At 40.8% G+C, this 26869-nt stretch overlaps 1 protein-coding gene across 1 annotated transcript in view; it reads right to left on the reverse strand.

Moving 5' to 3' along the window:
- The window catches only part of LOC140693515 (trafficking protein particle complex subunit 9-like), a 170837-nt gene that overhangs the window by 6500 nt on the left and 137468 nt on the right, over nucleotides 1-26869 (reverse strand). Inside the window, exons 6-13 of the mRNA XM_072957335.1 lie at nucleotides 26497-26584; nucleotides 20085-20271; nucleotides 19389-19532; nucleotides 18137-18197; nucleotides 17473-17606; nucleotides 11152-11351; nucleotides 10722-10848; nucleotides 6933-7018 (exon numbers count right to left, since the gene is read on the reverse strand). The gene's annotated coding sequence lies outside the window, so the exon portion shown is untranslated. The remainder of the gene's footprint in view (nucleotides 1-6932; nucleotides 7019-10721; nucleotides 10849-11151; nucleotides 11352-17472; nucleotides 17607-18136; nucleotides 18198-19388; nucleotides 19533-20084; nucleotides 20272-26496; nucleotides 26585-26869) is intronic.

Here is a 26869-nt window from a genome sequence, read left to right on the forward strand (position 1 = left end):
ACATCAAGAGTGTGAAATGAAAGGGGAAAGGGGTAGCTCAAATGATAGAGTGCGTGCTAAGGAAGAAAAACAAAATGAATAAATCTAATTACCTCCCCTATAAAGAAATTGTTTTAATGTTTAAAAAAATTAAAGTGAAATGACAATCTGCAGAATAGGAGAAAAATCTTGCAAAGCATATATCTAATAAGAGACTAGTATCCAGGATATAAAACAAATGCTTACAACTGAACAATACAAAGAAAATCGACCCAATTTTTTAATTTGCCAAGGATTTAAATAGATACACAATTGGCCAATAAGCATCTGAAAAGATGGTCAGCATCACTAGGGAAATCAAAATCAAAATGAGATCTCATTTTAAACTCACTAGGATGGTTATAATCAAAACATGGACAATAACAAGTGTCAATCAGGAGGCAGAGAAATGGATACCCTCAATATGCAGCCGTTGGAAAGGGGCAATGGTGCAGCTTCTTTGGAAGAGCCCGATGTTTCCTCAAAAGGTTAGAGTTATGTGGCTGAGCAATTCCACTCCTACATGTAGAGTCATCCTTCAGTGTCCTCGGGGGGTTGGTTTCAGGAACCCCCACCCTGGATACCATAATCCAAGGATGATCAAGTCCCTTTGCAATCAGCCATCTGGATCCATGAAGTGGAAACTACAGATATGGTGGGCCAACTGTACAGCCAACAGAATGGAAATGTATTCTCACAAAAACTTGCACATCAATATTCATAGCAGTATCATTCAGAGTAGCTAAAAGTCACTAAAAATATCCATCCATCAATGAATGGATAAACAAAATTACCAAGAATAGTCCCACAAACTTTTGGTAATTGAATCTTTGACAAAGGAGGTGAGAACATACAATTGAGCAAAGACAGCCTCTTCAGCAAATGGTGCAGGGAAAACTGCACAGCTGCATGTAAATCAATGAAGTTAGACTACCCCCTCACAACATACAAAAAAAATGAATTCAAAATGGCTTAAAGACTAAAAATTGTAGACAAGACACTATAAACCTCTTAGAAGAAGACATAGGCAAAACATCTGACATATATCTCAACAATATTTTCCAAGAGCAGTCTACTCAAGCAATAGAAATACAAGCAAAAATATACAAGTGGGTTCTAATTAAACTTACAAGCTTTTGCACAGAAAAGAAAACAAAAATTAAAGCAAAAAGACAACCTATGGAGTGGGAGAAAATAGTTGCATTAAATGAAAGTGACAAGGGCTTAATTCCCAGAATATGTAAACAGCTTTTACACTTGATAAAAAAGAAAAACAAACAATTCAATCCAAAAATGGGCAGAAGACCTAAAGAAACATTTCTCCAATGAAGACATACAAATGGCCAATAGGCACATGAAAAAATGCTCAATATCATTATCAGAGAAATGCAAATCAAAACTGCAAACAAGTATCACCTTTCACCAGTCAGAATAGCCATCATTCAGAAGTTCATAGACACTAAATGCTGGAGAGGCTGTGGAGAATTGGGAACACTCCTACACTGTGGTGGGAATGCAGTTTGGTGGAGCCATTGTGGAAAACTGTATAGAGGTTCCTCAAAAGACAAAACCTTGGGGGCCCAGATGACACAGCAATCCCACTCCAGGGCATATATCCGAAAGGAAACGTAATTCAAAAAGACAGTTTCACCCCAATGTTCACAGCAGCATTATTTACAATATCAAGACATGGAAACAACCTAAATGTCCACTGACAGACGACTGGATAAAGAGGTTGTAGTATATATGTCCAATAGACTACTATTCAGCAATAAAATAATAATAAAATAATGCCATTTGCAGCAATATGAATGGACCAGGAGAATGACATTCTAAGTGAAATAAGCCAGAAAGAGAAAGAAAAATACCATATGAGATCGCTCACATGTGGAATCTAAAACAAACAAAAAAAAAAAAAACAAAGGAACAAAAAGATAAACTTATCTACAGAACAGAAACAGACACAGAGACATAGAAACCAAACTATGGTTACCAGAGGGGAGAGGGTGTGGAGTGAATAAATTGGGAGTTCAAGATTTGCAGATGCTGAGTATGTATACAATAAACAGCAAGTATATACTGTATAGCACAGGAGAATATATTTAATAACTTATAGTAACTTATGTTTAAAAAGAATATGAAAATGAATGCAGGTATGTTCCTATTTAACTGAAGTTTTGTGCTGTACACAAGAAACTGATGCAACACTATAAACTGACTAGACTTCAATGAAAATATTTTTAAATAGACCAAAAACGAAAAAAAAGGAAAAGGATATTATCAAACAAAAAGAATAATGTACTGATTCAGGCTACAATATGAATGAACTTTGAAAATTTATGCTAAAATAAGCCCGTCACAAAAGGGCAAATAGTGCCCTTTAAGGTGAACTGTATCTAAGAGTTTATTGTACTACTGTAAATTTTCCAGAGGTTTGAAATCTATCAATATCAAAATAAAATGTATTATGCATTAAAAACTTAAAACGCTTCCTCACAGGAGGGCTTTAATTATTAAATGCAGAAACGCATATAAAGCTCTTGGAAAAACAATTTGCACGTCCACACACAGTCACTGCTGTCACTGCCACTCAGAGGGTGGTGACAGCGCTGATGAGAGCTGCCTCCACTCGCTCCCCTGCAGAAAGGAGTGAAGGCCTGAGCTCTGACAGGCAGGGTGAGCGTGAACCTGAGTCATACACAGCCACGTTCCAGACTCTGCGTTACCCAACTTTCTTATACAAACTGCAACATGTAATGTAAACAATCTAGAGGGATGTATCTTACAACACAGGGAATACAGACAATGTTTTACAGTAACTATAAATGGAGCATCTATTGTACACCTGAAACATATATTTTAAATCAGCTATGTCTTTATAAAAAATTAAAAAATAATTTAAAAATGTTATCCCTTTAATATTCAATTTGGTTTTTAATTAACTACTAAACAGCTTAGAATATATAAAAGCATTTAAGTGTGATGTTTGTTTACATATTTATTTACTTCAGCCTCCTGCTAAAAGAGAAATTAAACAATTTTTTAAACACAGCTTAACAACCATAACAACAAAAAGGCAAAACTGAGAGTGAAGAGAAAATGGAGATTCAATACTTAAATGAAACCAGGGGGAGGTAAACTCATAAAAATGGATTCCATGAAGTCAGGGCAAGTGTTAAAGGCTGACTAGAAATTCAGCTGTAAGATTCTTGGCAGCTAAAGCAAAAAGAAAAAGATGATGGGGCAGGTGGTAGAGCGTGTGCTTAGTGTGAACAGGGTCCTGGGTTCAAGCCCCAGGGCCTCCACTAACAGATAAATATACCTAATTACCTACCCCCCAAAAGAGCCCCAAAGAAAAGAAAAAGAGAAATTTCTTTCCAAAAAAATCCTGATATTAAATTTGGATTAAATACTTTAAAAATAAAAGGAAAATAGAAAAGATGAGTGACACTGTGAACAAAAACCCCAGCTGGGCTAACAAGCTAAGTCACAAATCTAAGTGTGATAAGTGTCGGTTTACTGATCTAAGTTTTGCTGGGCTAACTCGTAAATCTGAAGTTCAGTGTCAGTTTACTGGGCTAACAAGCTAACTCGTAAATCCAAGGTCAACAATTGTCAGTAACGTGATCTGTTCCAAATTGATAAGCTTCAGTGTACTGATTCCTTGCTTTTTGTTGTTCGAGCCTTATTGGCTAAAAGCCCCATACTTGTAATTAACCCTATAAAACCTCATGTGCACGTCTTGGATGTGCTCAGGGCTTGGGAACAGAAGCCCCTCTGAGCCCGCTGGCATAATAAATCTCAGTACTCCCACCCTCTGAGTGCTGCTTATTTCTTGGCTGGCCTGTTGTTTCCGTAACAACACAAGCGATAATGCCCGTGAGATAAATCTGCAATGGCTGCTGGCAGGTCCCCATGTCTCATGTGGGAAAATCTGAAACATATTTCTCACCACTCAGAGTCATCCTCAGCCCACCCCACATCTCCCGCTGTTAAATGCAGGAACACACGCAGGGCCCGGCCTTTGCTCTCTCTGTGTCATCACAGTGAGACAGGATGGAAGGGGGCAGAGCAAGCCATTCAAGAAAGACCACAGCAATTAACATCAAAATGGTGAAGAATTCAACCCCCAATAGGTCTTGAGGCTCAGGATGAAGAGATTTAACTTCTAGTAGATCCTGAGCTTCATTATACACCCATTGTAATAGTAACATGGTGAATAACACGGCCCCAGGCACCATGGCCGTCACAAGGCTAGCCACAAAAGGTCAAAGGGTGGAAAATGGCCAACTCCCTGGAATCCCAGCCCCTTGCCCTAAGGCTGGTCCTTCTACTTATTAGCATATGAAACCACGAAGCCCAAGAAAAGGAGCAACACAGAGCCACATCCCAGGAACCCCTCTCTCTACCTCTTCGGAGAAGGCCCACACTATTTCTGTGGAGTGTGTGCCTACTTTTAATCTGAGCATCAAACCCCCATACTTCGTGACGTTTCTCATGCCTGTCAATGTATCTCTCTGAATAAATCTACCTTTACTCAACACTGGCTTGTTCTTGAATTCTTTACTGCATGAAGCCAAGGAACAAAATCTGGTGGGGCACATCCCAGGGGCTCAACGGAAGCCTGGGACACAGCCCTTCTCATGCCCCACATATTTTTTCTTGTATCAACAGGACTGGGATGTGAAGTGAGGTCTGAGGCCCCAGCTAAGGGACAGAAGCAGCCTCCAGGTCTCCAATTGGTGGGCAGCCTCTCCCCCATCAGGGGCCATGGGGTCTGCCTGGTTCTGTGTGTTTTTTTGTTGTGCTGACTCCCCAGTCAGAGAGATTTCTCCTTAGGCCTGGCTCCACAAAACCCTTCTCTCCAAAATACAAGCACATCATGTCACAATCCTCTTGTTCAACCATGAATTGTTCAGCCAACTTTTTCCTTCCCCAGTTAAGTACCTAAATGTCCTCCCTGCCATCCCACCACTTCTTTCTTTTTGAGAACTCTGCACTCCCCACACACCATCCTGAACGCAGGTGCCTTGCTGGCTGGGACCGAGATGTTTCAGTCTCAAACATCCTGAGTCCTTTCTCTTTCCACTTGCTAACTTAAAAAGGCCTTCCTGTGTCTCCCACCGCTCTGATTCTGAACGTCAAAAAATGCTCAGGTTACATTCACTCTGTGAATACCTCCCAGGTTTTGGCTAGGTTTCCTTCCCAAGATCTTCATTAAGGAGCTGCATCAAGAAGTTTAAAGGGGCTATTCTTACATTTGAGTGGAGGAGCCTGCAAGAAATTTAAATGGCTTTGAAGAGAGAGTTAACCAGGGACAGAGAGGTCGCAGGTCCTAGTCAACAGTGTCATGAGGCAAAATGTTCTTCAAAGGCTCAGAGTGGCTTCTGAACACGGAGTCGGCAGGGAGGAGGTGACAGGCAGTGAGTGGGGTGAGAGACACAGGGTACGGTCCCCCAGCAGGGGAAGAATTGGTTATTTTCTAGTTTTCCAATTTCTTACTACCTTTTTCTCTTATTGCCACATACCATTTCCTACGAATTAAGCATATCCATGTCAGTCATTTGGGCCACTTGGGAGAAGCTGCACGATGCCATTCACAGGGCTGCGACATGACAGCCACACCAGTCTAGGTTGAAAGACCAGTGGGGGTATTTCCATGGTAATCACGGGCATGCAGCAAACTCCCCAGCTTCAATGACCTCCTCTCAAAGTTGGCGCCAATAAAACTACCAAGCAAAATGCGTGATGATTCTGGCCAACATCTGTTTATTAGTTAAGTGCCTGTGACACCTGCCACTTAATAGGGAATGAGTACGATCAACGAGGCCCTGTCTACCTGGCCACACGCGCCCTGCCTTCCTGCCTTGGTGCAGCAGCACAGCTTGTTTAGCTGAGATGAGCGCCCCCAGAGCAGCCCCGATGGGAAAGCTCCCAGCTCTGCACGGCCAGACGTGTTCCTTTCCTTCTCAGAGCTGATCACAATTTGCTGTCGTCTGTTTTTATGTTTATCCCTTTTGTAACTGCCTCTCCTCCGGAGATTTTGCTCAAGCAGCACAGGACCAGGTGTGTCTTGTGGCCTGCCGGATATTCTGGGCTGGGAAACAGCCGAGCCCACATCTGGCTCTGGTGCTGAACGGAGAGAGCAGAAGGCCCAGGAGCCCATGCTGAACCGAGGCCCCTGCACACAAAATTATGGTCTGACTTTGGGCAAATTACACAGTCTTTTTTACCCTGAGATTCCTCATCTGTCCATAAAAATAACTGCCCATGGCACACAGAGTTACAAGTATTAAAGGAAATCACCAAATTCACAAAGTAGCCAAGGGGCTACCAGTGCATCCTAAACAGACACATGCTGCCTTTAAGGCTCTGACACACACCAAGCGTGGTGGTCGAACAAAGTGTACACTGCTAAGTGTCAGTGTGTTAAGTGCTTCATGTGTGCTATAATAATCTTCAGAACTTACAACAAGCCCAGGAAGTAACGAATATTATCATGCCCATTTCACAGACTCACCATCAGTTTAAGAGAGGTTACATTCAAGTCCAAGGCGCTATGGTGAGTAAATGGCGATTTCAACCTGAATATGGGCCCAGGCCTGGGCTCCATCTCTGTCCCATCCACCTGACCACTGCCTATGAATTCCACCTGTCCAATACCCAAGTTGAAGCCAGCCAGCTCTTAAATGCAATGTGTGTCACCGTTTGTCAATGTTGGTTCATTACCATAAACAGTTCTCAGAAAGCACTTCAGAAAGGAAAGTTGGACTCACATACCTGCCCACAAAGAAGAAGAATTCTGCCTTGCCTTCTCCTGTAACGTGCAGAAACCCTTCCCATTCACCACCGAATCCTTTTGTATGCTTCCTCCGTGTTCATGTTTACACATGGCTTATTAAAGTAGAAGTTACCTGCAGTAATTCCATCTCGGTTCCATTCCAAGCTTCCAGATTATCCATAATCAGGGTAATACCATAATTTTCTGTGAATGAAAACACTACAAATTGAATGAAAATATTGCAACCATGTCACTAAACAAAGAATGCTGAAAACAAGTCATCAGCGGCTGCCGCCACCCCCCAGTGAAGACAGGCCTGCAGCCATTCACAATGGTGCCCTCTGAGCAGACTCAGAATAAGAAAGGACAGATTACTGGCCCTAGATAGCTAGGTGCTTGTCTAAAGTATATATTCAGTCAGCCCAAATGTTGGCTTCCTCCCATATATTGAAAAGCATTAAATTCATGAACTTGAGATACCTGGCTTTCTTTAGATAACAAGCAATGTTTTATTGTTCTGACTACCTGGTCTTTGTTGTAAAGCTCCTATATAATCCTAGCTTCTCCCCTACTCTTGCGAGCAGTCCCTCAGAGTGTTCTGAGAGGCGGTCATCCTGGCTCGAGTCCTTCTGACAAATAAAACATAACTCTTAATATTCAGGCTGCACGTTTATTTCAATCAAGTCCCAGAATAGACACAACTCATCAATTGTGTAATGGGACACACTGGATCAGGAACCAAAAGAGTGTAGTAGTCCCTAAGAACTACGGCTCCCTCTTTCTTCCTGTCATTATACAATCCCACCAGAACTCATTACTTTGCTGTCTGCTCCTCTGGCAACCAAACTCAGAGAAGAGTCAACTCAGCAGAGCGTCCTGCTGGGGAGAACCCCTGCAGCAGCACTGCAGGCTGCCTGCCCTCCCGCACGCTCTGACGACTGCTAGTGTCCTCCGTGGAAACCAGGCCAACAGAGCTGTTCCCTACAGCTACAAAGTCCCAAATATTAAATAAAACCTTTCATTTTATACTATATGTTACATATATACCCATCTCTGAAAACAGCTTTGCCAGAAGCCCAAATCTTCAACATTAATCTGCAAAGGCAAATCAGGACCCCAAGGGAAAACAAGTCTTAAGACGATGCTAAGACCTCCAAAGTCCTCTCCACGACCATAAACCAAACTGCCTGTAGGTCTGCAGCTGCAGGAGGCTACATGTCTGCTTTTAAAGCAACCCCTTCCTTCCCTCGGGTGCTACAATGCCCTTCTACGCCCTCCCATCTCAGGGTAAGAGCACCCACTGCAGAACCTTGCAGGGCAGCACTGACAGGACTGGACAATGAGGATCAGAGCTAAACTAAGCCTTCTGATGACACGAGTTGTCACTCTGTCACTTTACAGATGAAGATATATATAGAGAGAGGTGGGGTGTTATTGTTCAAAGTCACACAGATAAAAAGTGACAAAGTCTATAACTCTGCTCCTCCCTCTGGTGTGACGCCCCAACTGGGACAACCACAGGGTTCTTTCGTGCCTGCCTGACCAGTTCTTTCCTATCACTCATGACCCACCACAGGGTCTGAAATTAGCCTGCATTTGCAGCATCTTTTCCCTCCAGTTTCTCAGGAACAAGGCTGTTCGGGCCACTTTATGACTTCCAGGTCCCCGAAATCTCCGTGCTCAGGCTGCTCTTGCCTGTGCATCCGGCCCGCTGCTCAGAGGCTCTTCCTCCCCTTCAGGAGGACGTTTCTACTCTTCACAGGGACACCCCCTTAGGGGATCCCTCCTCTCGCCCTCAGCATGGCAGGTGTCCCAGGCCACATCGCGAGATGCCCCAATAGGACTGCATCTGCCCAGGTCAGCTAGTCAGACCAGCAGCCTCAGAGCCAGGGATTATGCCCAGGTCACACTGCAAACCTACTGCCCGCCTCACAGACCCCAGCCAGCAGGTCACCTGGAAGTCACAGCAAGTGCCCCACCCAATCCAGAAGCCTCTTCATTTCCCAGCACCACTGATGACTGGTTTCCAAACTTTGGTCAGTTTCGCACAAAACAACACCTTCTACTGTGTAGCGGGTGGTTTTTGCTTCTGCACCCCATTCTTACTGAAAACGTTAAGGGAAACCAAAAAGCCTCTTCTCAACCCTTTTCTGATGATACCCTCCCACCCACAATATACATATGCTCAAGAGATTTGGATCCACGTGATTTTGTTTCCCTTACGATAAGTGGCTCAAAACACTGCGGGATTATTTTTCCTTTGAGGGTATTAGGACTCAGTTTCTCGGCTTTAATCTGTTTTTGTCTTTGTCTTCTTTGTTCCTAGCAGTTGCCACCTCTTACTCCCTTCAGCAGCCTCCCTCCCAACTTCTAGTCTAGGAAATCAGCTGTGATGAGGGGCACGGGGGCATTCACAGAAGATGCAACAAAGGCAAAAAGAGGCTATATAATTTGCCAAAGATATCACCTTCAACCCCCAACAGAGTGTGTCATGTCCCTGTGTTTAACTCTTATTCTAAGCAAGTTAACTTTTTGTAGATTATGTTTATAAAGATGAGAAATCAAAATACATACAAGGACACACATCAACTCTAAGATATTCATTAACTCCACTATTTTGTTTCTATTTATTTTATTTGTATTAAAAAATTAAGAACCCCTGCAACCAATATAACAAAATGTTACTGGGTTTTAAATACAGAATATAGAGGGGTTAAGTGTGTCATTACTCATCCTTATATGTATGTTCACAAGATAAAATTATTTGAAAGTCTCTCTCCCCTCTCCCTACTCACTACTGGCTCTCACCTGAGATCCCAGACCACACATCTAACAACCTTTCACTTTACCCACAGCTGAACTCATCAGTTTTCCCCCAGAAATCCCTCTGCAGCTTTCCCTCCTCAGAGCACAGCAGGACCATCATTTAACTCATTAATCCACCCAGAAACCTGGGCCTTACTCCATCCTACCTTCACAGACAGCTTTAAATCTTTCTTTTTACCATCTAAACATGCCTTCAATCTGTTCGCTTTTACCCACTATCCTACCGCTCAAGTGGAAGCCACCAACACTGCCCACCTGGACTCACGAGTCTCCCAAGTGGCCCCACAGCCACTCTCCCCTACTTGAGACAAATGGGATTGTGTCACTCCCATGCTTTTTGGGCTCTTTTCAGACCCACTGTTCATAGAAGAAACCCCAATTTCTTCACCTTGTGAAGGTGTTTGCCATGAAACTGTCAGCTCATGGAGGGCAGGGCATGCCCTCTCCCCTCAACCCCACTCTCTGGCAGAGCATCAGCTTGGGAGGACCCGCTGAGCTACATCAGCCTGTATCCTAAACCTGGTCTTGGGTTCTTAGCAAACTGCTTCACTTATCCATACATATCCAAGGTAGATAAGAAAGATTTTAGATGTTGAGCTAGACTATTCATTTGGGGATTTTGCACTGGCAACCTGCAAGTATATGTTCTAATGTTTGTGTCTTGTTAAAACCACACCCAGATTAAAGGAGTATTTGTGGAATGTCTTCGGAGTAAAAGGGTTCTGTACTTTTACAGATTTTATGTTTTATAACATGAATAACCCGGACAGGGTCACAAATGGAACCGCCTCACAAGTGACAGAAGACAGGTGAGATGCATATAGCAACAGGTCACAAAGATGGTAAGAGCAAAGTTGTTTCTCCAAACCCCAAAAAAATTCCTCCAAGAACAGAAAACTCAGAATTTTGAAAGTAAAATACTATCATATAAGGAAAGAAAATAAATAATCCTCTTCATCAGGGTTTCAAGATCTGACTGCAGAGTTATTAGCAGGCTATACTGAATCCTAGCACAGAAAAATCAGATGGACTACTGGTGAGTAAGTTCCAGGAAAATGGCAGTAATTCCTCCACTTGAAAGAGGACACACACTCACTTGTTCAAGGTGATTGTAAACAACATTCTGCAGAAATTCAGAATATTCAGGCACCGCTTCTAGATGGTGATGACACGGAAGGATGGCTTGGATGCATGCTTCTAACTGAGTCACCGGCATTCTTACACTGCAGGGGGAAACGGAGGCCCTCAGCCAAGAGCAGAGATGTTCCTGTCATGTATCCCAGGTCGTGCCTCGGGGACTCAGTGTCCTGTAGCAGTCCGGCCCCAGGCGAGGACCAGCAGCGTGGCCCACCCAAGCAGGAAGGGCACTGTGCTTGAGAAAGCCCACACCAGATGGGAGCAAGAGTGGCTGGTGGGGTTTTGTGAACCTATGAATGCTCATAGAAAAACACCTGCATACATTCAAGTGATACAATTAACAGTAGCATTCTTTTTAACAAAATTTCAAATGTCAGTGGTAATTTTACCATTCCTTTTCTCTTGTCCCCTGCACTCTGAGACAGGCTTAGGTTCTCTCACACTTGCAGCTCTGATGCAATAGTTGTGAAGTTATTTTACTTTACTGCAAGTGTCTTCGCTCCACGTGTCACTGTGACTGTCGTCTCTTAACACAGTCAGATATCTTCCTGGATCTCTCCATGAGTTCCTTGCTCCTGCTTCTCAGATCCTGAGATAAAGAACAGGTGAAGGCACATGACTGGAAAAGTCAATGTGGACTTGAGCAAAGTCCTCAGTGACCCCCTAGGTGAGTGTTGACCACCCCTTAGCTTCGATTCTCAAAGTTCTGCCCAGGGTGACATCCAGACAGGAGGGAGTCCTGGGCCCAATTAAAAGCTGTGTGGCTTGGGTGCGGGGAAAGGTGCAGGAGCTAGTTCCGTAGCCGGGACCCTCCACACCTCTGCTCCTCTCTCTCCCGAGGCCCCGCTGCCAAGCCCCCACGCTCCCTGATATTCTGTCCTTCTCTTCTACTCTACTTCAAGCCCTTTTCCTCTTCCTTTATTCCCTGATTATCTGCAGCTGGAGAGATTTTTCCATCACAAAATCTGAAAAAATTTCCTGCAGCTGAAAAAGAGGTCTCCAGAGGTCAATGCCCATATGGTGGTTCCTGAAGAGAGCCCCTGGTTAGGGGGACCCTCACCAACACTCACGGGACATCAGGTATGTTACAGGGTCGACCACCCCCAACAAGAGTTTGCTGTGACCCCAAGGCACGCACAGCATCCCTGCTCACTAAAGTGTAGTTGTAATCCGTTATTAAGAAGCAAAAATAAAAAAAATTTCTCATGTTTCTTACTAAAATTATTTATGAGTTAGAAAAAGAAATTGTAAAAGAAAAGAACAAATTTGACTCCATGTTAGATGTGTTCGTTTGGCTTTAAACCTGTACCTTGTTTTCTAGGCTCCGACTTGCTATCTCTGCACCTTTTGTAAAAAAAGTTGCCTTTAGCCTGAAATATCCAGGACAGCCTATTCTCCGGGCTCTGATCTTTAAGGATATTAGCTCTTCTACACTTATGTACAGATGGCAAGTTGCAAAATAGATAATAACCTTTCTTTCATTTGGAGGTTTTACGGGGGCACCTTAATTTGACCCACCATGGACAGCTGCAGGAACAAAGGATTCCAAGGACAAACAATTCGTACAGCGAGAAGTTTGCAACAACCAACCACATCCCCGCCGCTTTTTAGTATAAAAGGAGACTGAATTCTGCTTTGGGGAAGAGAGTTCTACTGGATATCAATATGCCATTTTCTGGGTCTGCCAGATTTTCAAATGAAGTCACTATTCCTTACTCCAACATCTCATCTCCCCATTTATTGGCCTGTCATGCAGCAAGCAGAACGAGTTTGGACTTGGTAACAAAATGACTGCATTAGAGGTAGTATGTCTCCACTGTTTCCTCATTTCCAGTATGTCACAACCTATCAATTTTATATGCTGTTTAACAACATGACAAAGACCTATTATACGGAATTGATTCCACAGAAATAAAATTATTTCTACTCCCTCAAGACTTTTTTCTTTTCTATTTTATTTTGTTTTGCTTATTGAAAAGAAAATAAAAGTCAAATCATTTTATTTCATGTATTTTTATAGCTACATAATGTAAATACTACAAAAATATTTAAATTGCAATAAAACTTGTTAATATATTTGTATAAAGATATATAAACAATCAATGCAGATTAGGAAAGGAGTAGATATTTACTAAAAATCTACTGCACATCCAGTCTTTTACAAGCATATCCTGGAATATAAGCTCTATTATCCAGGGGTCCCCCACCCCCATTCTCACTGCCGATTCCCTTAGTAATCAACTACCAAGGCACCAGCATAGAACCATGCGATCGCTATTTAAGTATAAATGAATGAATTAGCTCATTCAATTCTAAAACAGAAACCTTAAAATAAATACTGAACTTATTTACAGATAAACAAATTTGGACACAAAAAAGTACAGTTTCTCCCCCAAGACACAAAGATAATAATTGGTAAAGGCAAGATTTGAACTAATCTGCCTGATTATAAAGCTTAGGTGGAAATCCCCTTTGACTGTGTAGGTCCAGCAGCACAGCCCATCACCCTATCTTTGTTCAGATCTGGCTTTAGACAGCCTGAGACAGCACCCCATTCCTATGGAACTCGAGGGGAAACGATAACAATAAGGATTTTATATTCAGTAGTTTCTTAGGTCTCAATTATATAAAGTGTCAGCAGGTCAGCAGAAAACTCTGGGAAATATGAGTGGGTCCAGAGCTTTTCGCTGATAAGAAACTCAATCTATCAGGACAGAGTGACCTTCCCATGAGTGGCCTCATGAACATAAACTAAAGGCAGCTGAAATGAAAACTAGCAAGAACATGGAAGTGAAGCAGGAAGGATCCCTACTATCCCCTGCCCAGTTGCCTCTTCACCCGCGTGGACAAGATGGCAGAAGACCCAGGTTCTTGTCTAAGTTACAACATCATGGATTCTCACCCATAAAATGTTGCGACTCTATGCTGTCTTAAGTCCTTTACAACTAAAATATGATGACACCAATATCTCAGCGGAATGTCTATGTCTCCACTTTCTCTCTTCTATTAGGAGACTATATCTATGGCCACAAACAGAAATTCAATTAAAAACACCATGCACGAAGCCTGGTGAAAGTCTGTGTAAGAGACATTGTTCTCACTCTCTGTGAATGAAAACTCAGAAAAAGTGGACCTTCTCCCTCTGTAAGTGGGAGGTAGACTGATTTTGTGTGTGTGTGTGTTTGCACGCACATGTGTGTGTGTAAATCATATAAAATATATTCTGGGATTTGCACAGTTTTTTTTATGATACTATCATTTCATGAGGATGAGCCAACCTTTAAAGTAATTTGAATCTATTTTTCTGAGAGGCTCTTTTGGTGGAGGATGGGAAAGTGGAAAGGAAAGGAGGAAAGAAGTAAATGAAGCAAAGCTGTAAGAATACTGCTAGGGAAAGGCAAGACATTAATTTTGTTCCTACTTGCATCACACACAAATTAGGGACTGGCTTTCCCACATGTCTTGTCAAGCACTGAGCTGCAGAAGAACAGGCGACAGCCCATTTCTCACTGAGCTTGTGACTGTATGTGACATCTTATAGACACAAATTATTTAACCTGATCAAACACTCTAGCAGCAGGATGTAATTCTCCTAAATTGAGAGACAAGAAAACAGGAAGTGAAAGACGGTATATAGCTTGACAAAAGTCAGAGGACAAGTAAACTAAAGAGGATGAATTCAAACTCAGATCTGAATGCAGAGTCTGATATTCCCACTCCCAGGGCTGGAAAATCCTTAACACAAGCTTCCCCAGCTCCTCTGCATTGTTCCTGGCACCAAGCATTTCCCATGGCGATGGTCTCCAATTCTCAGACACAGTGCTCTGTGCAGCCAATAACCTCCATTCGACCTTGATCATCTACCTGCCACGCCTACCAGGCTTCACCATACAGGCAGGAAAGCTGGATTTCAAGTGCATACAAAGCCACCCTGGTTTAAGCTGGACTGTTTATCAGCTTTTCCAGCATAAAGGCAGCCATGAAAGTGCTCACAGTTTGTACATGAGCCACACTACCTCTCTCCATCTGTCTCCCCACCTATACTACTTAGCTATGACCATTTTGAGAATCTTGGAAACAAATTTTTAAAAACAGAAAAGAAAGGATTCTGTAACAAGTACTTAATACTTACAATTTTAAATGAGAAGTTACAAAGTGAGTATTTACAAACCGAATCTGCCTTCCTAGGTGTCAGTTTTAACAGTTAAAAAATATAATAGCAAAAATTTCTCACTTAAAAAATTAACAAAAACATCAACAATAATCTGGAATAAACTCAAAAACAATGCCCATGTTGTACATGGAGAAAGTACAGGACTGTACTGAGGGGTAAAGTAAAAGTGTGAAAGTAGAGACATCAACCTTTTGTATGGAGGAAAGCAGTTTTAAAGATGTACGTTCTCCTAAAGATAATTCAAAATTACTAAAAAATCCCATGACAACACTTATCTTTTTTTTTAACTTGAAAAAATTATATTAGAATTCTTCAGGAATAATAAAGTCATAATACAAGCCAAGAAATTTAGGGATCGAAAAAAGAATCAAAAAATTCAGACTGTAATATATTAAATAAATTTTTACAATATGTAAGATATAGTGCTAGAGTAAGAAAGTAAGATTGACAGAAATAAATCATGAGCTCAAAAAGAGACTCTAGTATACATAAGTATTTTTTACAGGTGGGATTTCAAATTAAAAAGCAAAGTATGAATTTAATAATTGTCTTGTTACAATCAGAGAATACCTGGAAAAAACAAATTCTATTCCCGTCAAAATGACCACAAGAAAAATTACAGAAAATGATGTAAATATTAGAAAGAACTAATAAGAGCAAATACAACTCTTTGCTCATATCAATTCAGCTTCTCTTCACTGTAACAAGTACCATTATCATCTCCATCTTAGAGATTAAAAAAACCTACAGAAGAAATTTATACCATTATAAGAAAGCATTTCTAAGAATAAAACCCAAAAAGAAGACATTTACTATCTTAAGATTATTTTGGGCCACAACAATAATGAACCTACTGAACAAAATGAAAGGCAAGAAATGACAAGTAAAAGCTCTCTGATACATGTTGATGAAGACAAGGGGTTAATGTTCATAATACACATTGAGCTGTCAAAAAGCAGCAAGAAGCTCCCCCACTTAAATGTTTGCAAAGGACAAAAGGGATCATTCACTTTTTAAAAGTCAGATGGCTAATGAGTGAAAAATGCTCAAAACCTCACTGGTCATCAAGTGCAAACTAAAATAATGAAAATCATTTTGCTCGTCATATTGGCAAATATGTTTAAAAGATATTATAGCTAGTGTCCATCTTTGAGACAACAAACTGTGAGCGATCTTTTGGAGGATGACATGTCAATGGATATGTAAACTCTGAAAAACGTGTGTGCACACAGGCTGAACTCCACTTTTAGGAATCGTTACATTTAGAAAAAATCAGTTCAAAAAGATGTACTCATCAGAACATTTGCACAGCACTGTTTACAATGGTGGGAAGAAATGCTGAAGTGAAATCATATCCAGCGATAGAGAATTGGTTACATAAGTTATTCTACATCTTTTCATGCCCCACAGGAGAAGGAATTTCAAGATTCACTTGAAAGCATCCTGTGATGTATGAAGTTGTCACATCCAAGGACTAAATTTCCAGAAACCTTAGCTAAAGGAATACTCATACAAGATCACAGGAATGTTTGTACAAGAAGGATGCCAGTCAAACACCCTTTCTGACAGTGGAAAATGGAGAAAACTTAAGTGTTCACCATCAAGACAATGATGCGGTAAATCACGGAGAGCTGTGGGCACTAAAGTTGCAGCGTTTCAGCGTGGTCCAAGGCCTTGTCCACAGTACTCTCCCACGAAAGGTGTCGTTACACAAGAGACCAAACCTGCACATCAGGAGACCCCTTTACTCTATCTGAAAGGACCGGGTGAGTCTGGAGTGGGAGGAGGTCTATGATATATACGTTAGTGAATAAACCGAGCTACAGAAAACATATAGTATGGCCTTATTTTTCAATAAAGCATATATACACACACATATACATAGATTTCTCATATACGTGTATGTATGTGTGTATATATATATGACAAAGGCATAAAGGTCATGAAATATATACTCCACATTGTCAGCAGCTTTTACTCTCAGGAGAAAAGGGGAAGGGAAGTAGGGGACTTTCGGTACCACAACAGATCTCTTTTCAGAATTTCAGTTAAGTATACTTGGAATTTAAAAGTTTACTTAAGTACAAAGTAAAATGGACGATGCCTCCACAAAACAGAATGCTATACTGGTCATTAAAAATCATGTCAGGGGAGATAGAATATTGTAGAAAAATGTGTAATAAGCCGAATGGAAAATGGAGGTCTCCACACAGTAAACAGGCACACAGTGCTCACTGGTTTTTATGACAGAGCTGATACACACTGATGAAAAGAACAGAAAATAGATGTTAAAGTGTTAATTATTATCTTTGAGTACTGGGACCAGGATAGACCCTTTTGACTCTTTTTTCAGACTTTTATATTAAATACACATTATTTTTCATCTGAAAAATGCATTTTTAGATGTCTAGTACCACACATTGGAAAAAATACATGAGTAGTTACAGAAACAAATAACTAGGAGACACCGCAGCACCGTCACACAGTGTAGAAAGGGCGATCCTGAATAACACCACGCAGTTACATAAGGACCCACAAAGTGAGAGCACCCGCTGTAACAGGACGCGGCTCCCTTCCATTTGTCAGTTGTGTCTTCAGGGCTGAGGCATTTCTGAGCACGGCCAGTGTCAGTGCTGGTGTCTGGATGGATGCCACTGGAGGTGAGGGCACCTGCAAGCCGAGAGGAAGAACAGAAGTAATCCTCTGCTTTTTCTGTCTTGTTTCTTTGTTACTTTTAAAGAGAGGCGTAAATAAGATAAACTGAATCTTCCTTACTGAAATTTCACTAATGAAGCCATTTTTAAAGTGTTCACAACTTATATTCTGCCTATAACTGTCTTTTCAAAAAAGCCTCATATTTATTAAATGTTAATTAACTCAGTTAATTAACTACATGTTGAAACCTTTTAAAAAACATGAAATGCACTACGTGAAAGCACCACACATGCAGTGACTAGCTCAGCTGTCTTTACGGCAGTGCAGTCAGCCCCCACCATCCCGAGACCCTGAACTCCTGATGCTGGGAAGAGAGCACGCTGCTTCCTCAGATGGAGAGATACGGTAAAAGCATTTTCTGAAATCTACAGCACTGACAAAACATAACTGCTTAATCCCAGGCTCCTTGGACGCTGTCATTTTCCGTTTCTGGCCAACACCCGTCAATGAGCAGAACCACCCCATTCCCGAGTCATGGGACTCACGTGGGCAGCAGTTTTGGAGAAATTTCCAGTTATAGAATGTTAACCAACTATACATAAAACTCTGAAAAAGAAAAGATGCAATACTCAGATTTTGGAAGACACTCAAAATATTCTCCTAAGTCTTAGTATTTGGAAAGGCTGGGCTTCTCCTAAGCCACTTATTTATTTCACAGCCAGTGAGCATCTCCCACAAACCCTGCTTCCCTGTGTGTGCTGGGAGCCTCAGGAACATTGATGCTGTCTATCTTATAAGTCACAAGGCAGAGGCGTGTGTCTCACGCCTGCAACTCTCACACAGGCTCAACTCCGAGCCTCAATTTGTGAACTTGGCCCCATTTTCTCACCTGTTTATTTGGTATCTGTTCTTCTGTAAGCTGCCTGAAGTGTTTCTTGGAACAAGTCAGAAGAATGAGTGGGTAGAGAAATGGACAGATGGACAGGTGAGAGATGGGCAGACAAACAGGGAGACTCCAAGAGAAGGGGAGCAAACAAAATTTCCTATGCAAAACCCTCTTCTAGTCAAGGAAGAAAACCACCACGAAGAAGTGTGAAGAGGCAGGTGGCTTAGGACTGTTTCCTGGATTCCATCAAAAGTCACACCACGTGATGAGAGGGTAGAAGTATAAATAATAAAAGAAAAAAAGCATGCATGTTTGAAAAATATATCTACATTATGTACTTTCTAAAGAATAGATTTATATCAGCAAGGCTCAATAACACAATCTTTGGGTATTTACAGAAGTGAGAATCCCATCTCCAATCCGCAAGACATCCCTTCGGAGCACTGAGGGTCTACACGGTGCGATCATAAAGCCGTAACCGCAAAAGCTGTGCTATCCTGCACTTACGAGGAACGAGCAGCTGTGCTTGGCCTGCCCACGCGCGTCGTTTACAACCCACAGCACCTCTACGGGGGAGGGATGACTAGCGAGCCCTGTCTCTGCAGGAAAGAAAAAAGTCCGGGAGAGGCTAAGCCGACCTACAAGTTCTCCATTTCACAGGACTTGTCACTCCAGAGCAGGACTCGAACTCGGCCCACGTTTGTAACCACAGTACTACCGTAATTTATGTGCTTTTTGTGTGTATAATACATTTGTTTCTGGCATGAAAGGGTATTTAATAAATGATCGGTTGTCTTGTATATTTCATTAGCTCACAATCTTTATATTTTTGAATTGTACTCTTCCCCTGGAGAAATGAACGGAAAGAGCAGTGGTCAGAATGAGGTGGGGCTTCATTCTTTATCTGTTACCTCATCTCATCCAAGTCCCCAAGCAGGGAGAAGGAGCAAATGTTCTCTTCATCTTTTAAAGAGAGGGCTCCAGTGATGGTGATTTACTCAACTCCAAAACTAAGTCTGGGGGAAGGGCACATGCAGCAACGAGAGCAGTATCACCTGTAGGAAGGCAAAAAGAGCTCAGGGGATGGCTCAATGGGTCAGCCTGATTTAATTTCAATTGATAATTCAATAACACACTCTAAAAATACTAGCATGCAATGGATTTGCTCTTTCTTGACATCTAGCAAGTTTCCACAGCCGACATGTAACATTATCATGAACTAGTGAAAAGAAGAGTCCACAGACAAGGAAAATCAATGCCACAGGCAGGCTGAAACCCAGGCTGGAGGAAAGGAAGAGAAAGGGCCTATTTAAGAAGAGGGGAAAGTCTGGGAAAAAGACATCATCACAAGGACTCTCAAGCATCATCCAGCAATCATATAATCATTCCTTCAAGAGAGAGTTACTTAGGTCCTATTTTGTGCGAGATTTTACAAAGGGCAAAGAGAGACCACAGCGTCCATGGTGGCAGCAAGTTGCGGGGCTATAATACAATTCTAATCTTGGTACCTTGCACAATTGTCCTCAGTATAAAGGCAAAAATTAAAGTAAAATAATACTATGTAAACCATACACATTGCTGAAATAAATTAAAGAAGACCTAAATACCTGGAAAGACAAACCACGCAAATTCCTGGATCACATGACAATATTCTTGGGATGGCAGTGCTCCCCAGAGTGAAGCACACATACAACGTGGTCTTGATCACAATCCCAGCGGGCTCCTCAGCAATAACTGACTAGCTTCTGCTACAATTCATATGGGAATTCGAGGGTCTCAGTAACCAAAACGTACCTGAAAGAGTAGAACAAAGTGAGAGGACTTGTAATTCTCAATTTCAAACATTACAACTGTATCTACAAGTGAGATTAGAGGCCATTTTTAAGGTATTATTGTGTTTATCCTTATTTTCTAAATTCTGTACAACGAATATACCTGTTAGAATAAGAAAAATAAAAACTAAAGTGTCTTTTAAAACATGCACACCGATTCATTCATTGGGGAAAATTATTTTAACTATAAAGAGGTAAACAAATATCTAGTGAAAAAGGACTACTTAAAAACAAGTCTGCATTTACAATTTTCATAAATTGAAAACTGAAAAGCACAAACACATCAAATTTCTAGGAAGACTGGTGAAACATATTAATAATTATTTTCAAAAATTCTAATTGCACAATGAAAACACAAGAAAGAGAAAATCGTGATTGACAGGAAACTGCGAACACGTGGAGAGCAAAGGCCTTGAAATCACTGTTCCTTTAACTCTGCTACTAGCTCAATAGGAGAGGAAATTCCTCACTGAGGGGACAGTGGAATCCCATGCATAAGATAGGATACACAGTACAAACTGCAGTAGTATCGGGAGTGAATATGTTAGAAGAATTCTGAAGTTACAACATTGCTGAAAAACTATAAAAACACTGACAGACAGATTAAAACACACAGTCATACATATTATATAGAAACATGAACTCTGCTCCCATGTTGCATAGAAATACAAACATATTTGTTCATTTATGGGCACTGATTACTTTATCCCAGGTAGAATATTTCAACTAAAACAAATAATCAATATTACACTCCTATTGTCAAATGTACTTGATAACTTACTCTGCTATGTAACCATATGTGTCTAAGATCTAAAATTAGTGAAAAAGAGCTTTGTATGGTTTCTTGAATTCTTCTCAAAATTCCAAGCTTAATTTTAAAATAGATCTGAGCAGTATTTCTATATTATCTTTTCCCTTGTGAAATGAACAACACAGTCTGTTGTCAAAATTCTGTCCTTACAATGATTCACGAGCACCATATCCTCACAAAACTGCTGGACAGCAAGTCACTATCCAGACACTGTGACCAAATAAATGAAACAGAAGGAAGACAGTGATCCTATTCTGGAGGGCTTATAGTCTGTGTCAACACTGGGGTTTTTACTTGATTGGTTTGATTGGGTAGCAAAATAAAATCAATCAAGTACTTTCTTTGAGCATTCTATAAGTCATGACTGTTTTTAGTGTCATTAGCAGGAAAGACTTAAGCATGACTTGGTTAGGTCAACTAGCAACAATCATCACTGGAAAGTGAGTAATAAAGAAGTTAACTGATAGCAATGCTTCTGCCTACATGAGACCTAAAATAAATCTACACTGATATCCGAAAGGAAAATAAGGAGATGAGGTCCCCAATGAGAAAACAAACTAACAAGAAATCAAAAAATGAAAGTCATTTTCATTAACGATTCCAGGCAGTAGTGGAGCATGGTGGTGAAGATCACAAATGCTGGGGACAAACATGAGGGTCTGAAATCCCACAGCACTAGGTAGATGTGACACTGATATTTCAGTGAAATTTTCTGCATCTCAGTCTCCTATCCATAGACTGGGGACAACAACTGCACCCATCTCCTATAACGGTCCTAAGAATTAAGTTATTTTATATATAAAAGCTTAAATAAAATACCTCAGAGTTTAAATAATACCCCAAAAGCACAAGAAACAAAGAAAACAGAGACAAATTGCAGTTCATCAAAATTTAAAACTTTGCTTCAAAGGGCACCATCCAGAAAGTGAAACAACAACACAGAGGAGAAAATTTTTTCAAATCACTTATCTGGTAAGGAATTTGTATCTCAAAATGAAGAAAAAAAAACCCTACAACTCAACAATAAAAAGGCAACTCAATTAAAAGGTTAATAAAGTATCTGAAAAGGTATTTTTCAAGGAAAATATACAAATGTCCATAAAACACAATGTAATGATGTTCAATAGCATTAGCTGTAAGGGAAATCAAGTCAAAACCACTAGGAGAAACCGCTTCACACTCACTACAATAGGGTATAATAAAAAAAAAAGCGTAACAAGCACTAAAGAGGACACAGAGGAAGCGGAGCACGCAGCCCTTGCTGGTGAGGATGTAACACAGCGTGGCCACTTTGGAAAACAGCCTGGCAGGGCCTCAGAGAGTTGAACATTTCGTTTCTGACTTACCCAGCAATTCTGCTCTCTGGGCACACACGTAAGAGAACTGAAAACAAATATCCACATAAATAATACCACATGAGTGTTCACGGCGACATTACTCATCACAGCCAAAAACAGAAACAACCCAAATGCGTATCACCTGATGAATGGGTAAACAGTGGGGCCCAGCCATAGAGTGGAATGTTATTCAGCAATAGCATAGCATAGAATAGTGACTAAGGCCACAACATGAGCAAATATTGAAAACGTTACTCAGTGTGAAAGAAGTCAGTCACAATAGACGTTTCCACTTATATGAAGTGACTCGATTTACATGAAATGTCCAGCACAGGCAAATCCACAGAGAGAAAAGTGGCTCCTTGGGGCTGGGGGAGGATGGGGAAGATGGGAATGTCTGTTTATGCGTACAGGGCTTCCTGTTGGGGGATGAAAATATTCTAAGATTGAATGGGATGCACAATTCTGGGCATAGAGTAAAAACCGATGTACATTTTAATGGGTGAATTGTATTAAAACTCTTAAGAACAAAAGGACCTTGGGCCAGTATCTTCCATAGTAAATGCAAATTGCTAACTTTTATTAGAGGAAAAAGAAACTGCTCTCAGCATGAAAGCAGGAGATCAGCAAATGTGAGTTAACCGAAATTGGACAAGAGCATTTCACTTGAAACAGTTGCTGAGTGTACACGAAATATTCAGAAATAGGAAAATCACCTTGACATCACGAGGAAGCATTCTGTTTCAAATACAGATCAAGGATTCGGCAAGCCCAGCTGCCAGAAATGACCAGAGAAGAAACCTGGTTTATAAAACTAGCACCAGAGACAACAAGGAATGGTGATGAGGAAAGCAGGCGGCAAATATCTGGAACAGTTCACTACAAATAATTTCTCCACCAAAAATTGAAAAATAAAATGAAAGTGATGAAATGCTCTGTTGACATCTCGAGAATGGGCTTCCTTCTGTGCTCGACTGTTCTGTAACCCCGATTGAGAGACTAAGGAGAATCAGCATGGCTCCTGGGGGTCCCCAAAGGACTGCCCACCAGCACGCTGACCACCATCACATCTGCCAGGTTTGAATTGCAGAGAAGAGACCAAGTTCTGAAAGGCACAGGAAATATTGACAAGGGAAGAAAACGCTGAGGTCAGTCCTGGGACAGAGGCCCTCTGAGCAGAGGCCAGAAGGCTGCAGGTGAACTGCAGTAGACCTGGGGCAGGAAGGGATCACGGGGGAGCATATCTCAATTCTCTTCTGTCTCTGCCTCCGGTAGGAGAGATAAAGCCTGCATCCTTCTCACCTGGAACTGTGGGTTCTGGCTGGAAGAAGTCTTACTGACAAGGAATGATTATTCAAGACTCTGTGGAAAAAGTCAAGAAATCGAGAGGGATTAGGGAGCCATCTCCATAAGCCTCTCAAATGCTCCCATATTTATAGGGTATAATCAAAGGAAAACTTCGTTAACAGTTGTGAGATAGTAAGGAGGAAATTCGGGAAAGACAGGATGAGGCAGAGATTGTAGAATACACAATGAGTACAAAGGATTAGTGTATCTTTAGGGAAGTCATGGGGTGAGGGGAACAAGATACATTTTTAGATATGTTCATTAAAAAGCAGACCACCAGACCAGCCAGGTCCTTGTTTTGGGGATAATACATTATCTAACAACACACAAGCCCAGCGTTTATAGCTGAGGGTCTCGGTCCTTGCTTTACAACCAGCAGAGTGCTATCTAAAACCTCAACTACACAAGCAAAGCATTGTCTCTGCTTTTTAAGGCAAGGCGTCTGGAGTGAGGATGCACAGGAACTTGCTTGTAAAGCAGTATCAAAGCATATTTTTTCTTCTTAAAATTCAGAGGCGACTGGGGTGTGTTACAATTTGTTAACCCAATCATCTGCTTCCACATGGAACCATTATGGAGGACACCCTAGGATGAAAATCCTGGATGTGGGTCTCTTCCTGCCATCTTCAGCCACTCTATCAGGGTCTAGGCACATCCGTGAATAACGATCCTACAGTACCACTCACTCTCTTAACTCCTGGTGATTGAAACTTAATTTTAGCTCTACACAACTTAACGTAGAAAAGTTTCAGCAATAAAAGATATAATATTCCATTTATATCTCATCATATTACTGATTTTCTGATTGCTCTAAGCTGCTTCTACTTGGTAAAGCACCTCATTCTGAAGCTGAATTCAGTAATTTCCATTGTGCATTTCTAGCCAGTTTGGGCTCGCTAACTTCTTTTGGTCAAATATCGATATACTTAATTGATTTCTTTGTTTATCAATTTCAACCAGGAGGAGAGGGAGTGTCACTCTTTTCCTCAGCCCACCCTCAACTCTTTTCCCATCAACTCAGGCCTCCTGAAAACAAAACAAAGTATTTTTTCCCTTCTACTCTTTCCACAAACCCAACAGGAAACATCAGCCTGGAGAAAGAATTCAACACAAATGTTAAAACAAAAATCTATAAACCTGAAACAATACCATCTCCGAATCATGATACACAATGACATGAGATTAAGTGTGTCAGGCACAAAGCATGAGGGAGCCTGACTACCTGATTTCTATTCTTCAAAGGAAGGAAGGTTTTCGTATTTTTTATTATCATTCTTGGTCATTGTTTCTGATTATGCCAAAAAATAATTTATGAAATATTTATGCACTGCAATAACTGATTTTTATTGTATCAATTTTAGAAGGCATTCAGAGGGGATAGGAAAACCCACCTCTGTAAAAAATGCAAAATTTCTTCCCCTGTAAAGAACACGTATACAAAATGCAACAGAGAATTCAAATTCTTGTGGAGAGGAGCAAAAGACACAGAATCAAATCAAAGTCATTACAATGAGTCAATTTAAAATTCACTGGACAAACATGCTCAATGCATACAAATAATTTTAAAGGCACACTGCAAACCATTCACTTAATGATCTGCAGGCTAGAGGAAGAATTTCACTCTTTAACAGACAACAGAAATCAATAGGGTGCCCCACCAAACAAAGAGCAGTGAACAATCAGGTTTTTAACAGTTCTGAGAAATCAGCATGTTCTAAAGATCAAAATCCAGAAATTTTAAACATTCATTCAAACCACAATGAAAAAAGCACTTAAAGAAAAAAAAAAAAGAAAGTAAGCACATAGATCATTGCAACAGAACAATGAGAATTTCTTGTACCACTAGAAGAAAGAACAGGCTATAGCCTTTTACTTGAAAAGAGACTACTTTTAAAAATAACTGCTAAAACACATTTCATCATTCATGTTGCATTTAAAAATCTGAGGTACATGTATCTGATCAGAAAAGCAATTCTGAGTAATAGTATGTTACAATTCAGTGCCAGTTTGCTTTAGAAGAAAAGAGAAAAGTTACTGTTTCTAATTCTGCACAAAGTTTAAAGAACCTCCCTGCCTCTATCTCCTCCCATTTCCTAAGCTCATGCTCCCTAATCCTTCTGAAACAAGTATGAGAAAGTCTTATTCCCAATATGCCAAATGACAACTGAATATCAATTTATTAGTGTAAATATATGCCAACACCTTGGAATGGAGGAGAAAGGTATCAGAAGTCTATATGGAATTTCTTTCTACCTTCCTGAAATCACACACACCAACGTTCACACAGACACAGACACAGACACAGACACATACCCCCTGGATTACTGGGCACTTCACAAGCTTAGTACTTACAACTTGTAGAAGGTAACTTTGTAGTTACTTTAAAATACAAAACTGTCAGCTTTTGAAAGCCTTCATCATCTGCTAAACCATCTAAATATCAAAGAGACCCAATTAGCCTTCTCTGTAGAATGTAATTTCCCTTGATGGCAAAACAGTCTCTAAGAAGTACTGGATCAAAGATTCGTGTTTATCACTACCTATGATCGTTTTTAAGCACATTAACAGATTCAGAAATGTATGTCTCAAAAACATTTATTCCTATTGAAATAGTATACGTGTTCAATTGTCTATACAGTGACTAGGTCCCATGATGGTGTTTAAGAGCTATTTTGTGTATAGCAATATTTACCTTCAAGTGCAGAAAAGGAGGGTGTGTATTACTCAGTTGTAGAGCACCTGCTTAGCATGCACAATGTCCTGGCTTCAGTCCCCAGTACCTCCAAAAAAAATAAATAAAAATAAGTGCATATTTAAAAATAAGAATAAAGTTATAAAAAATGCAGACTAAAAACCACTGCAATCTAGGTGCTACAATTATACTAAAAAAACAAGTGTTTCTATCAAATATTAACTATATGCCAATCACAGAGACAACCAAAAGTCACACCTGAAGCATCACGTGTGATTCTCAGCAACCCTACTAAGTAGACACGGATGAGAAACCCGGCTCTGCGGATGAGGAGACGGAGCTCGGAGGAGCCGGGGACGCTGACTGTCCTGCT

This window comes from Vicugna pacos, unplaced genomic scaffold, assembly GCF_048564905.1.
Source record: "Vicugna pacos unplaced genomic scaffold, VicPac4 scaffold_19, whole genome shotgun sequence".
Taxonomy (NCBI): Eukaryota; Metazoa; Chordata; class Mammalia; order Artiodactyla; family Camelidae; genus Vicugna; species Vicugna pacos.